The sequence below is a fragment of the Tursiops truncatus genome, chromosome 7 (assembly GCF_011762595.2).
Source record: "Tursiops truncatus isolate mTurTru1 chromosome 7, mTurTru1.mat.Y, whole genome shotgun sequence".
Lineage (NCBI taxonomy): Eukaryota > Metazoa > Chordata > Mammalia > Artiodactyla > Delphinidae > Tursiops > Tursiops truncatus.
Window position 1 is genome coordinate 82452634 of NC_047040.1, and position 14674 is coordinate 82467307.

The 14674-nt window shown below is 35.2% G+C and overlaps 1 long non-coding RNA gene across 1 annotated transcript in view; it reads left to right on the forward strand.

Moving 5' to 3' along the window:
* Nucleotides 1-4457: 4457 nt before the first annotated feature.
* Nucleotides 4458-14674, forward strand: part of LOC141279095 (uncharacterized) — a 185539-nt gene continuing 175322 nt past the window's right edge. The window contains exons 1-2 of the long non-coding RNA XR_012332851.1: nucleotides 4458-4543; nucleotides 12378-12435. This is a non-coding gene — a long non-coding RNA (uncharacterized lncRNA). The remainder of the gene's footprint in view (nucleotides 4544-12377; nucleotides 12436-14674) is intronic.

Below are 14674 nucleotides of genomic sequence, written 5' to 3' on the forward strand. Positions count from 1 at the left end.
AATTCCTTTTAAACTTACAACTCTGCTGTCCTTATATGTCACACTTACATTTTCTTTTCAATTAGATAATGAATGCAGATGCCATCTACACTTGAACCTGATCCCAACCATCTAAGGAAATGTTCATGCTTATCTAGAGAAGAAATCTTATTAAGCAATCCTAAGTCAAAATAATTACTGTAAGAAAACAGAGAAATGCACAGGTTTTGTATCTCCATGAGATGATAAGCATTTGAATAAAAATTTCATTGGATCTTACTTAGTTTTTATAGAAAAAAAGAAATATACTGAATATTGCATGGAAAAACAAGTGTATGCTTTTCCATGCATTTTCAGTGATCACAAAATGACACATAATATGTTCATATAGTCATATGTGTGGGAATTACATTAATTCATTTAAAAAATTTTAAACTCAGCAAGTCATTTTTGTGCCTCCATTTCAGTGAGTCAGAGAAAAATTCTGAGGGACCCAACCCAACAAACGCAGGAATTTGAAAATTAATTTAGCTTATAAAATTACATGTTAACAAAATAGGAATAGCTCAGAGGGAAAAATAATCAGTGGTGGAAGCACCCTTCAGTATGTTTAGCTTATCAAAATGTTCCTAAATGACTCAAAATGTGGTTCTTATAGATGATAAATATTTTCTATACTGCAACTATATGTTGACAAATGAACAACATGTACTGTTGGTGAAGAGGCTGTAAGTGTCAAATACTAATTATCATGATTATGATTTGAACTTGTCAGAACTAACATCTTGAAATCATGAAGAGGGTTTGCAGAAGGATGGGAGCAGAACATGTTACAAGTTATTTTTTTATTTGGTTAATATTAAACCACTGAGAGTATACAAGTAATGTACATGATATAAGCCAGTGCTGTGACATAACCTACTATACTCTCATTAAAGAGCATTCTATATAAAACCACACACTGCTAGGTTCAACTGTTCATCCTCCACTCTTGTCTTGAGAATTTTTGCATGGCTTTTTCTAGATTTCTTGCCTGTTTTAACTTAAGGAGAATGTGATTTATTATCAGGCAAGAGAGTTCTGATTGTCTTTTTTTCTATGCACATGAAACTGGTTTAACATTAGAAAACTCCTGAGGAGGTGAGTACTCACCAGGACAGAGGATAGTGTTGAAATATCTTTCCAAGTCTAAAGTAAGTTTGATTAGGCTTCCCTTAGTCTTTACTCAGAAGAGAATTTCTTCTTTTTTTACGCTCTCTCTCTTCCACTCAATTGCCTACCCTAACTTGTATAATCTCTCTAAAACTTAGATCCTATCATTTTACTCTCCAACTCAAAATCCCTTGACTCATGGCCTTCTTCATACACTCTTTCTGGACAACTCCATCTCTGCACTATAGAATCCTCACTCCTTCATCATGTTGCTCCTCAGATCGCTGCCATGACACTCACAACGCTTTGTGACACTTATTTGTCTGAATATTTGGATATCCTGTGCTCTGCTGTACATTTCCTGAACACAGAAACGAGAGATGTCATTTCTACATCCCCAGCACTTAGCACAGAGTCTGGCCTGGAGTAGGTTCTTAACAAACAGTTCTTGATGGTATTAAACAACATCACTTTCACTGCATTCAAGACCCCTCGAAATCTGGCTCACTCTATCTTCCCAGCCTCATCTCCTTCCTCTGGTACTCAGCTCAGCTTCCAGATGGCAGCCACCCAGGGATCATTTGCTGTTCCTTGAATATGCTGAGCACTTCTAAGCGTTCAAGTTCTTGCCGTATGCTGATCTCCATGTCTTTTCTTGCTGAAATCTCATTTATCTGTTTCAGCCTAATTTAAATACTTATGTGTATGTCCAAATGTCTGTAATGTGTGAGAAAACTCTGTCCCTTCTCTAACCCCAGCTAGAATTAATTTTGTCTCCCGTGTGCTATCCTGTAATTTGTTTAATCACAGTTGGCTTGCATTATAGCTAGCTATGTTCATCTTGATTTTACTCCTGGCTGGTGAGTACCTTGAAGATAGGAACTGTATTTTTATATTCATTCATTTAAAATATGCATTGGGCATTATCTCTGTGCCATGCATTTTGTTAAATTCTGGGCACAATGTGGTAATTATAATAAACAAAATTCCTGTCCTCAAAAAGTTCATAGTCTAGTCAGGGAAGAAAGGCAATAAAAATATAAACAAATGACACAACATATATCTGATGATTAAGAACTCTGATAAAAAAAATAAAGCAAGAGAAAAGGGACACATACTGATCCCAAAAAGTTACCCTGAGGAGGTAAACTGTGGGTAGTGATCTGAAGGAAATGAGGGACATCTTTGTGGCTGTGGAGGCAGGTGTGGAATTGGTGAGTAGGTTAGGAGGCCAGTGCATCTGTTCAAGCAAGAGATGCTGATGGCTTGAACCAAGGTGGTGGCTGTGGAAGCTTGAGAAGTTGTTGGACATAATGCAAAGGAAATGCTGACACTTTTGCTGAAGGATTTACTGATAAAAAGAGGGAAATCAAAGGTGACTGCAAGGATTTTTAGTCTGATTATGTGGCACAATAAAGATACCAACTGCCGAAATAAAGAAGACTGTAGGACAGGCGGGAAGGGAAAATTAAACAATCAGTATTGGGTATGATAAAGCTGAGATGCCTATTGGGCATCAAAGTGGGGATGTCAAGTAGATAGGTTTGTAGTTAAGTCCAGAGCATCGGGCCAAAAATAAAATTTTGTGAATTTTTTTCCTATAGATAGATAATATTTAAAACTCTGGAACTGGATAAAGTGTCTAATTGAGTTAAGTATAGATTGTGAAGAGATTTTAAGGACTGAATCCCTCACTGTTTTGAGATTAAAAAAAAGATGAGGGGAACCCACTAAGGAGACTGAGATGGAGCGCCCAGTGAGGGGTGGTTGCTTGGTAAAGACTCCCTGATTATTTATTTTTTTAGTGTAGGGGCAATTCCTCTCATTCTACTTTGGATGGTCCTTATGACCAGGAAGCAGTAAAAGGAAACAGAGTGCTTTTACCATTTGATCCTAATGACAGAGTTTTACATGTAGATGTCAGTCTGGAAATGTGGTTCCTTCCCTGCCAGATGTGCTTTCCATGGATTCCTGCTTCATCCTTAAGGTAAGGTTATAAGCCTGCTCTTCTGCTTTTGCATATACCTCAATTCAGAGAGGAGCGTTTTGTGGTTTATCACCTTCACAAGGTTGCTTTTAATATTTATTTTAATTGATTTCACTTTTATTGGGAATGTATCACAATTTGGCCAGGGGTCAATTCTATGATGCCATAGTTGGCTTTGGGTCTATCTCAGGACAGTGAGGTCTTTTCAGTGCAGGAACTCCACTATATTACCTCCATCATATTACCTAAGTCATGGAAACATCTTTAACAAATCCTTCACTCCCTTAGGATTTTCACCTTGGGGTGTGTTACTTGTCAAATATTCAAAACTGCAGATGTTTCCGAGGATGCAAATGAAGCCTGCCTCATCATGAACCTGTGAATTCACCCTTGTCACTAGAGCAGATGGAATGTGAACAAAGGTCAAAATGGATTCATCTCAGTAGTATGTCTGCTGACATTGTAATAGGTACTTAACGGCCTCTGTTCCCTCACCGCAACAAACTATGAAAATTACTCATGGTAGTTTAAAGTAGCATTTTACTCCATCCCAGTGGCATTTCTTAGCTTCAAAGTGGAGGCTGCCATCTTGCTACAATAATGGTCAATTTATATATACATATATCCAGCCTACAATAGGTCTTCCCAGCTAACTTTGTTATGGAAGTCACTGGAGATGGGTAAGAAAATATTTTATAAACCTCGTGCTGGCAATGTCATAAGTGACCTTTAAAAAATGGTTGCCTCCAGTCTAGAATTTAGAAGGGTCAATGGGAAGTTTAAAATTAAAACCAAGTGTATTTTTTACAACCTGTTTATCATGGCAAGTTTTTCTTGCTCTTTGCTATGTGAACTCCCATTAGGATCTGTTAAACACAATGGAAATAGTATTTTTAGTGATAACAGATCAAACTAGGATCAAAATAATTGGGAAATCTTAATTATTAATAATGATGAACAAGTTATATAGCACATTTGATTAATGTCATTTATCCACCATTAAAATCTGTAAGGCAGGCCGTTTTATACTTTGTAGAAAAATAAATGGAGGCTTATAGAAGGTGAATGATGTAAAACAGAGTCATTAAAAATATTCAGTAGAGCTGAGTCTGGAACTCAGATCTGACTCCAAGGCTGTATTTTTCCCTGTACACTGTACTGTATTATGATCAGACAAATAGACAAAGACTGTTTTCCATGTATTTATTATAGAAAAACCTAAAATAAATGGTTGAAATGTAGGGAATGGTCTAATGGATTTATTTTGTCTTTCTTTTAGAAGCTGAGCTGAAAAAGATCACTAAAAGAGAACACAATGTTATAACTTGGAAATACAATTTTATAACTCTTTGAAAACTGAATATATGTGAAAAGGAGCAAAATATGGGAATGATATAAGCTTATTTTGTCGAGCTGTCTAATTCTGTGAGGAGATAAAATTTCATTGTTCATAAGATCTTTGAGGGAATATATATCGAAACGCAATTTATGGTATTACATATCATAGTTTCAAAGTTCAAATAAAAATTAAGGCAGAATTGGAAAAAAAAAGAAGAGAAAAGGAAAATACCCAATAATATAGAGGCTATGGTGGAAATATTACTCAAAGAGGAAACATATATCCACCAAGTGGCTTTTAGTATTGAAATATGCCCTGAATTTAACCCCAACGAAGATGATGAAATAGTGAGTTAACTTCTAGCAAAGTTATAGTTGGCCATAAATTTGTCTTGGAAATGATGCAGTGAAAATGTTCTCAAATATTTATTTTAGCAGAGGAATTTTAGATGAAGAAGATACTGGAAGGAGAAAATGGGCAGCTGCAGAAATCATGAAAGAGTAAAAAAGAAAAGGGCCTTTTAAGAAACTTGCATTATGAAGTAAGGGTGTGTGTGGTGTGTGGTGTGTGGTGTTGGTGGTGATGATGATAGAAATCTACTGGACAACATTAGCATCTGCTGCTAGGCCACACTCATTGGGATGGAGCCTCTGAATCTTCAGGCCATTCTTTTTGCTGCCAGCTGCCAGCCTCTCTCTTCCTCTCCAGAGTTTATTGGTAATTGTAACATTTTGGTGTACAGCACAGTTTTACAAAGTCAAGTTCTCCTCTACATACTCATATCAAGTATTTGATAAGAATTGTTCAACCTGAGCACATTTTTCTCATTAAAAATAATAAGTGTTAAGATTATTTTTGCATGAATTCGAGATGCTCATGCTGAAAAAAGATTATTCCTGCTCAATAAGCATTATTATTAATAATAATGTGCCAGCTGAAGGACAAAGAAATTTTGTAGGGTAGGAACTGTTCTATTTCTCCATCTCTTATTAAGAATAATGTTTATTATTTCTCATTAAAATGTTGAAAAGTATGAAGAATAAAGTAAAAAATTGCCTATGATTTCAGCTTCCAGAGGTAACCCACTATTAATATTTTGGTGTATTTGTTTGTATGTGTGTGAGCATATGTGTATATCAACTGGGTCCATCCTATATGTGCAGTTTTGCAACCTGCTTTCTCAACCTAGCAATGGTTTTTGTATGTTTATCGTGTATATTGCAAATTTGTTGAACTTATTAGTTCTAGGAGGGTTTTTTTTTGTTTTTGTTTTTGTGGATTCCTTGGGATTTTCTATGTAGAAAATCATGTTGTTGCAAATAGGAGCAGTTTTACTTTTTCCTTTCCAATCTATTTGCTTCTTAGTGCCTTTCTTATTGTGTATATTACATGGGTAGAACATTCAGCCCTCTGTTGAGTAAGAGTGATGAAAACAGACATCCTTGCATTGTTCTAGTTCTTGAGAGGAGAACAGTCAGTCTTTTACAGTAAGTTTAATGTTAACTATAGGTTTTTTAGTAGATGCTTATCATGTTGAGGATGTTTCCCTCTATTTGTTTTTCTGAGTTTGTATCATGAATCAGTGTTGAATTTTGTCAAATGCTTTTTTCTGCAACAGACGAACAGTGTCCTACAGACAGGATATAGTTTACTTAACTTTTAAAATTTACTGCCAAATGAATAATTGTTGTATTTAGATCATTTACATTTAATGAATTATAGCTACTGGGGTTTAAATCTACCATTATTTTTCTGTTTGCTTTCTATGTTTTTCTTTCTCCACTTTCTTTTTCCTGCCTTCCTATAGGTTACTGGAACATGTTTTGGAATTCTATTTTGAATTATTGATAGTGTTTTTTAGTGTATCTTTTTTATATCAATTTTTTAGTGGTTGCTGCAGGTATTACATTACATTATATAACATATCACTCTGTACTGGTATCATCATTTTACTGGTTCAAGTTATGTATAGAAAATTCACCTCCATTTATCTCACTTTACACTTCCCAGTCTATGGTTGTTTTAAATATTTTCTCTACATACATTTAGAACCATATAGGACAGTGTTATAATTTTGCTTCAACCATCAAACACAATTTAGAAAACTCAGGAAAAGAAGAAAAGTGTATTGCTTTCACCGTATTTTTGTTTACCATGTTCTTTCTGTCTCCTTGATATTCCAAGGATCCTACTTTTATCATTTCCTTTTTTTTTAGAGAAATTCCTTTAGATGTTCTTTTAGGAGAGTGCTGCTATAGACAAATTATCTTAGTTTCCCTACAGCCAAGAATGTTTTGATTTTGCCTTTTATTTTGAAGGATATTGTCTCTGGATGCAGCATTCTTGGTTGACAGTTGTTTTCTTTCAGTGTTTAAACAATGTACCACTTCCTTCTAGCCTTCCTGGTTTCTGATAAGGAATCCACTGTTGCTACGATTGTTGTTTCTTTATAGGTAGCTCTTTTTTAAATTTCACTACTTTTAAGACTTATTTCTCTGTTTTCAGAAGCTGGACTATGATGTGTCTTAGTGTGGCTTTCTTAATATTTATCCTCTTTGGGGTTTGCTTAGCATCTTGAATCTCTAGGTTTGTGTCATTTGCAGAATGTGGAAAAATTTCAGCCATTATTTCTTTGAGGCTGCCAGTTTCTTAAGATTCAAATCTGAGATATGTGAGGCATGAAAAAGACCCGGAGAAATCACTACTGTGTTGTTTCTTCGGTCCTGAAGCTTCTATTCAGTTTACCTTCTTCTTTCCACCTTTCTTCTGAGGTTTGGTTTGTATATAATGTCCAGGGTTTTTAGTTTTACTTAGAGGAAGGAATAGGGAGAAGCATTTCTATTTCATCTTTCCAGAAACCATATATGTTTTCTAATTGTATCTCTTGGATGTTTGTAGCATATAGGATTACTTCTTCTTCTGCCCTTTGAAATAATTTACTACTGAAATTAGTTGACCCAATATGTTTTAACTGTTATTTTTTCAATATTTCATTAACTATTCCTTTTCTTCAATTAGAAAACTATTAAATGCTTATTATAGACTATTTGGTAAATATAAAAGGGCATGTACAAAAAAGGACACTACATAATGATCAAAGGATCAATCCAAGAAGAAGGTATAACAATTGTAAATATTTATGCACCCAGCATAGGAGCACCTCAATACATAAGGCAAATGCTAACAGCCATAAAAGGGGAAATCGACAGTAACACAATCATAGTAGGGGACTTTAAGCCCCACTTTCACAGTGAACAGATCATCCAAAATGAAAATAAATAAGGAAACACAAGCTTTAAATGATACATTACACAAGTTGGACTTAATTGATATTTATAGGACATTCCATCCAAAAACAACAGAATACACTTTCTTCTCAAGTGCTCATGGAACACTCTCCAGGATAGATTATATCTTGTGTAACAAATCAAGCCTTGGTACATTAAAGAAAATTGAAAATGTATCAAATATCTTTTCCAACCAAAATGCTATGAGACTAGGTATCAATTACAGGAAAAATTGTGTAAACAATACAAACACATGGAGGCTAAACAATACACTCCTTAATAACCAAGAGATCACTGATGAAATCAAGGAGGAAATCCAAAAATACCTAGAAACAAATGACAATGAAAACACGATGACCCAAAACCTATGGGATGCAGCAAATGCAGTTCTAACAGGGAAGTTTATAGCAATACAATCCTACCTCAGGAAACAAGAAAAATCTCAAATAAGCAACCTAACCTGACACCTAAAGCAATTAGAGAAAGAAGAACAACAGCAACAACAACAAAAAACCCCAAATTTAGCAGAAGGAAAGAAATCATAAAGATCAGATCAGAAATAAATGAAAAAGAAATGAAGGAAACAATAGCAAAGATCAATAAAACTAAAAGCTGGTTCTTTGAGAAGATAAACAAAATTGCTAAACCATTAGCAAGACTCATCAAGAAAAAAAAGGAGAAGACTCAAATCAATAGAATTAGAAATGAAAAAGGAGAAGTAACAACTGACACTGCAGAAATACAAAGGATCATGAGAGATTACTACAAGCAACTATATGCCCATAAAATGGACAAGCTGGAAGAAATGGGCAAACTCTTAGAAAAGCACAACCTTTCGAGAATGAACCAGGAAGAAATAGAAAATATAAACAGACCAATCACAAGTACTGAAATTGAGACTGTGATTAAAAATCTTCCAACAAACAAAAGCCCAGGACCAGATGGCTTCACAGGTGAATTCTATCAAACATGTAGAGAAGAGCTAACACCCATCCTTCTCAAACTCTTCCAAAATATAGCAGAGGGAGGAACACTCCCAAACTCATTCTACGAGGCCGTCATCACCCTGTTACCAAAATCAGACAAGGATGTCACAAAGAAAGAAAACTACAGGCCAATATCACTGACGAACATAGATGCAAAAATCCTCAACAAAATACTAGCAAACAGAATCCAACAGCACATTAAAAGGATCATGCACTATGATCAAGTGGGGTTTATCCCAGGAATTCAAGGATTCTTCAGTATATGCAAACCAATCAATGTGATAAACCATATTAACAAATTGAAGGAGAAAAACCAAATGATCATCTCAAGAGATGCAGAAAAAGCATTCGACAAAATTCAATACAGATTTATGATAAAAACCCTCCAGATAGTAGGCATAGAGGGAATTTACCTCAACATAATAAAGGCCATATATGACAAACCCACAGACAACATCGTTCTCAATGGTGAAACACTGAAACCATTTCCTCTAAAATCTGGAACAAGACAAGGTTGTCCACTCTCACCACTATTATTCGACACAGTTTTGGAAGTTTTAGCCACAGCAATCAGAGAAGAAAAACAGACAAAAGGAATCCAAATTGGAAACGAAGAAGTAAAGCTATCACTGTTTGCAGATGACATGATACTATACATAGAGAATCCTAAAGATGCTACCAGAAAACTACTAGAGCTAATCAATGAATTTGGTAAAGTAGCAGGATACAAAATTAATGCACAGATATCTCTTGCATTCCTATACACTAATGGTGAAAAATATGAAAGAGAAATTAAGGAAACACTCCCATTTACCATTGCAACAAAAAGAATATAATACCTAGGAATAAACCTACCTAAGGAGATAAAACACCTGTATGCAGAAAACTATAAGACAGTGATGAAATTAATTAAAGGTGATACAAACAGATGGAGAAACATACCATGTTCTCAGATTGGAAGAATCAACATTGTTGAAATGACTGTACTACCCAAAGCAATCCACAGATAAAATGCAAATGAATCTATCAAACTACCAATAGCATTTTTCACAGAACTAGAACAAAACATTTCACAATTTATATGGAAACACAAAAGACCTCAAATAGCCAAAGCAATCTTGAGAAAGAAAAATGGAGCTGATGAATCAGGCTCCTGGACTTCAGACTATACTACAAAGCTACAGTCATCAAGACAGTATGGTACTGACACAGAAACAGAAATATAGATCAATGGAACAGGATAGAAAGCCCAGAGGTAAACCCACACACATCTGGTCACCTTATTTTTGATAAAGGAGGCAAAAATATACAATGGAGAAAAGACAGCCTCTTCAATAAGTGGTGCTGGGAAAACTGGACAGCTACATGTAAAAAAATGAAATTAGAACACTCCGTTACACCATACACAAAAATAAACTCAAAATGGATTAAAGACCTAAATGTAAGGCCAGACACTATAAAACTCTCAGAGGAAAACATAGGCAGAACACTCTATGACATAAATCACAGCAAGATCCTTTTTGACCCACCTCTTAGAGAAATGGAAATTAAAAAAAAAAAAAATAAACAAATGGGACCTAATGAAACTTAAAAGCTTTTGCACAGCCAAGGAAACCATAAACAAGACAAAAAGACAACCCTCAGAATGGGAGAAAATATTTGCAAATGAAGCAATTGGCAAATGATTAATTTCCAAAATATACAAGCAACTCATGCAGCTCAATGTCAGAAGAAAAACCCAATCCAAAAATGGGCAGAAGACCTAAATAGACATTTCTACAAAGAAGATATTATACAGATTGCCAATAAACACATGAAAGGATGCTCAACATCACTAACCATTAGAGAAATGCAAATCAAAACTACAATGAGGTATCACCTCATACCAGTCAGAATAGCTATCATCAAAAAATCTACAAACATTAAATGCTGGACAAGGTGTGGAGAAAAGGGAACCCTCTTGCACTGTTGGTAGGAATGTAAATTGATACAGCCACTATGGAGAATAGTATGGAGATTCCTTAAAAAAATAAAACTAGAACTATCATACAACCCAGCAATCCCACTACTGGGCATATACCCTGAGAAAACCATAGTTCAAAAAGACTCATGTACCACAATGTTCATTGCAGCACTATTTACGATAGGCAGGGCATAGAAGCAATCTAAGTGTCTGTTGACAGATGAATGGATAAAGAAGTTGTGGCACATATATACAATGGAATATTACTCAGCCATAAAAAGAAATGAAATTGAGTTATTTGTAGTGAGGTGGATGGACCTAGAGACTGTCATACAGCATGAAGTAAGTCAGAAAGAGAAAAACATATACTGTATGCTAACAGATATATGTGGAATCTAAAGAAAAATAAAAAGGTTCTGAAGAACCTAGGGGCAGGATAGGAATAAAAACGCAGATGTAGAGAATGGACTTGAGGACATGGGGAGGGGGAGGGGTAAGCTGGGACAAAGTGAGAGAGTGGCATGGACTTATATATCCTACCAAATGTAAAATAGATAGCTAGTGGGAAGCAGCCGTATAGCACAGGGAAATCAGCTCGGTGCTTTGTGACCACCTAGTGGGGTGGGATAGGGAGGGTGGGAGGGAGATGCAAGTGGGAGGAGATATGGGGATATATGTATATGTATAGCTTGTTCACTTTGTTATAAGGCATAAAGTAACCCAGCATTGTAAAGCAGTTATACTCCAATAATGATGTTAAAATAAGTAAAGAAAAGTAAAGAGGAGTTAAAAAAGGGCATGTAAAAAAACAAAAATTAGCCATTTCCCATGACTGATAGATATTACTAGTAATCTTTTGTTAACTTCAAATTTATTTTATTTGCAGTTAATAATATGGGACTTTTTAATGTTTATGTAAATGCATCTGTGTTTAACTGGTTTTAGTGCTCACCACTGGTCATTTTTAGACCACATTGTTTCCATTCTTGAGTCCTTAACTCAATTAATATTTTGAGTGGCCGAAATACACACACACACACACACACACATTCTCTTAAAGAATTGGATATGGGTGATATATTTTTCAAGCTCTTGTATATGTAAGAATTTCTTTGTGTTTCATTCATTAATTTATTCATTCATGTAACAACTATTTACTGAACATATACTATGTGCCTGGCACCATACAGTGATAATCTTTGAGGAGTTTTAATATGACAATGTTATTAATTATGTATTTTAAGTACTCTGGATATTGAATTTGCTTTTAAAATTCTGTGTATTTTGTTCCTTTGTCTTCTGCAATTTAATTTACAAAATAGAAGTCTGAGGTTAACTTAAGTTTGTTTCTTTGAGTGTACTTTACGTTATTTTTTTCTAGATGTTTATGAGAAATTTCTTTATTCTTGAAACATAAACATTTCCCAAGGGTTTCTCTAGGTATAGATATTTTTTACTTAATATTTTCTGGAACATTGTGAACTCTATATAACACATACATTATATATATATATACACATAAAATACATATGTATTAAGGACTTTTTTTCAAGTTTAGAATGTTTTCTTTAGTTATATTTTTACTTATTGCTTCAGTTCCCATTTGTTCTGTTTTCTTCCTTAGGAACATCTATAATTCTACTATAATTCTGAGACTTAATTTCTATTTTTGTTTCCTATACAGGCATACCTCAGAGTTACTGGATTCCAGACCATGCCAATAAATCGAATATCACAATAAAGTGAGTCGCATGAATTTTTTGGTTTCCCAGTTCATATAAAAGTTATGTTTATGTTATCCTATAGTCTGTTAACTTTGCAATAGCATTATGTCTAAAAAAATGTACATACTTTAAGTAAAACATATTTTATTGCTAAAAAATGCTAACCATTATCTGAGCTTTCAGCGAGTCATAGTCTTTTTACTGGTAGAGTGTCTTGATGCGATGTTGATGGATGCTAACTGATCAGGGTAGTGGTTGATGAAGGTTGGGGTGGCTGTGGAAGTTTCTTAAAATAAGAAAACAATGACTTTTGCCACACTGATTGACTCTTCCTTTCAAGAAGAATTTGTGTAGCATGCAGCGCTGTTTGATAGCATTTGACCCACAGTAGAACTTCTTTCAAAATGGAAGTCAGTTCTCTCAAACCCTGCCCCTGCTCTATCAACTAAGTTTATGTAATATTCTAAATCCTTTTTGTCATTTCAACAGTCTTCAAAGCATTTTCACCAAGAGTAGATTCTATCTCAAGAAACCACTTTCTTTGCTCGTCCATAAGAAGCAACTCCTCATCTGTTAGTTTTATCATCAGATTGCAGCAATTCAGTCACATCTTCAGGCTCTACTTCTATTTCTAGTTCTCTTGCTCTCTATACCACATTTGCAGTTACTTCCTCCACTGAAGTCTTGAACCCCTTCTCAATCCATGAGGGCTGGAATCAACTGCTTCCAAGCTTCTGTTAATGTTGATATTTTCACATCTTCCCATCAATCACAAATGTTCTTAATGGCAGCTAGAATGGTGAATCCTTTCCAGAAGTGTTTCATCTTACTTTGTCCTGATCCATCAGTGGAATCACTATCTATGGCAGCTGTAGTCTTACGAAATGTTATTTCTTAAAGAATATGACTTGAAAGTTGAAATTACTCCTTGATCCATGGGCTGCAGAATGGATATTGTGTTAACATGAATCTCCTTGTACATCTCCATCTGAGCTCTTGGCTGACCAGGTTTATTGTCAATAAGCAGTAATATTTTGAAAGGAATCTTTTTTTCTGAGCAGTAGATCTCAATAATGTGCTTAAAATATTCAATAAACCGTGTTGTAAACAGATGTCCAGGCTTTGTTGTTCCATTTATAGAGCACAGAAAGAGTAGATTTAGCTTAGTTCTTAAGGGCCCTAGGATTTTCAAAATGATAAATGAGCATTGGCTTCAATTTAAAGTCTCTAACAAGAGAGTCAGCCTGTCCTTTGCAGCTCTGAAGCCACACATTGACTTCTCCTCTCTAGCTATGAAAGTCCTAGATGGCATCTTCTTACAATAGAAGGCTATTTTGTCTATATTGAAAATCTGTTGTTTAGTGTAGCCACCTTCATTAATTATCTTAGCTAGATCTTCTGGATACCTTGCTGTAGCTCCTACAACAGCACTTGCTACTTCACTTTGTACTTTGATGTTATGAAGATGGCTTCTTTTCTTAAGCCTCATAAACCAACCTCTGCTAGCTTCAGACTTTTCCGCTGCAGCTTCCTCATCTCTCTAAGCCTTCATAGAATTGAAGCGAGTTAGGCCCTAGCTCTGGATTACGTTTGGACTTAAGGGAATGTTGTGGCTGGTTTGATCTTCTGTGGAGATCAATAAAACTTTTCCATATCAGCAATAAGTGTTTCTCTTTCATATCATTTGTATGTTCACTGTAGTAGCACTTTCAATTTTCTTCAGTAGCTTTTCCTTTGCTTTCACAGCTTGGCACAAGAAGCCTAGCTTTCAGCCTGTCTCAGCTTTTGACATGCCTTCATTGTTAAGCTTAATCATTTCTAGCTTTTGAGTTAAAGTAAGAGACATGTGTCTCTTCCTTTCACGTGAACATTTAGAGGCCATTGTAGGGTTATTAACTGGTCTAATTTCAATATTGTTGTATCTCAGGGAATAAGGAGGCTGGACGAGAGGGAGAGAGGTGGGGTGAGGGTGGGGTGGGGTGAGGATAGCCAGTCAATGGAGCAGTCAGAACACACACATTTATCAATTAAGTTCACTATCTTATATGGGTGCAGTTCGTGGCACCCCAAAATAATTACAATAGTAACATCAAATATCACTGATCACAGATCATCATAACAAATATACTAATAATGAAAAAAATAAAAGTATTGTGAGAATTAGCAAAATGTGACACAGAGACATGAAATGAACAAATGCTGTTTGGAAATGTTGGGAAAAGGTGCTGATAGACTTGCTCAATGAAGTGTTTCTGCA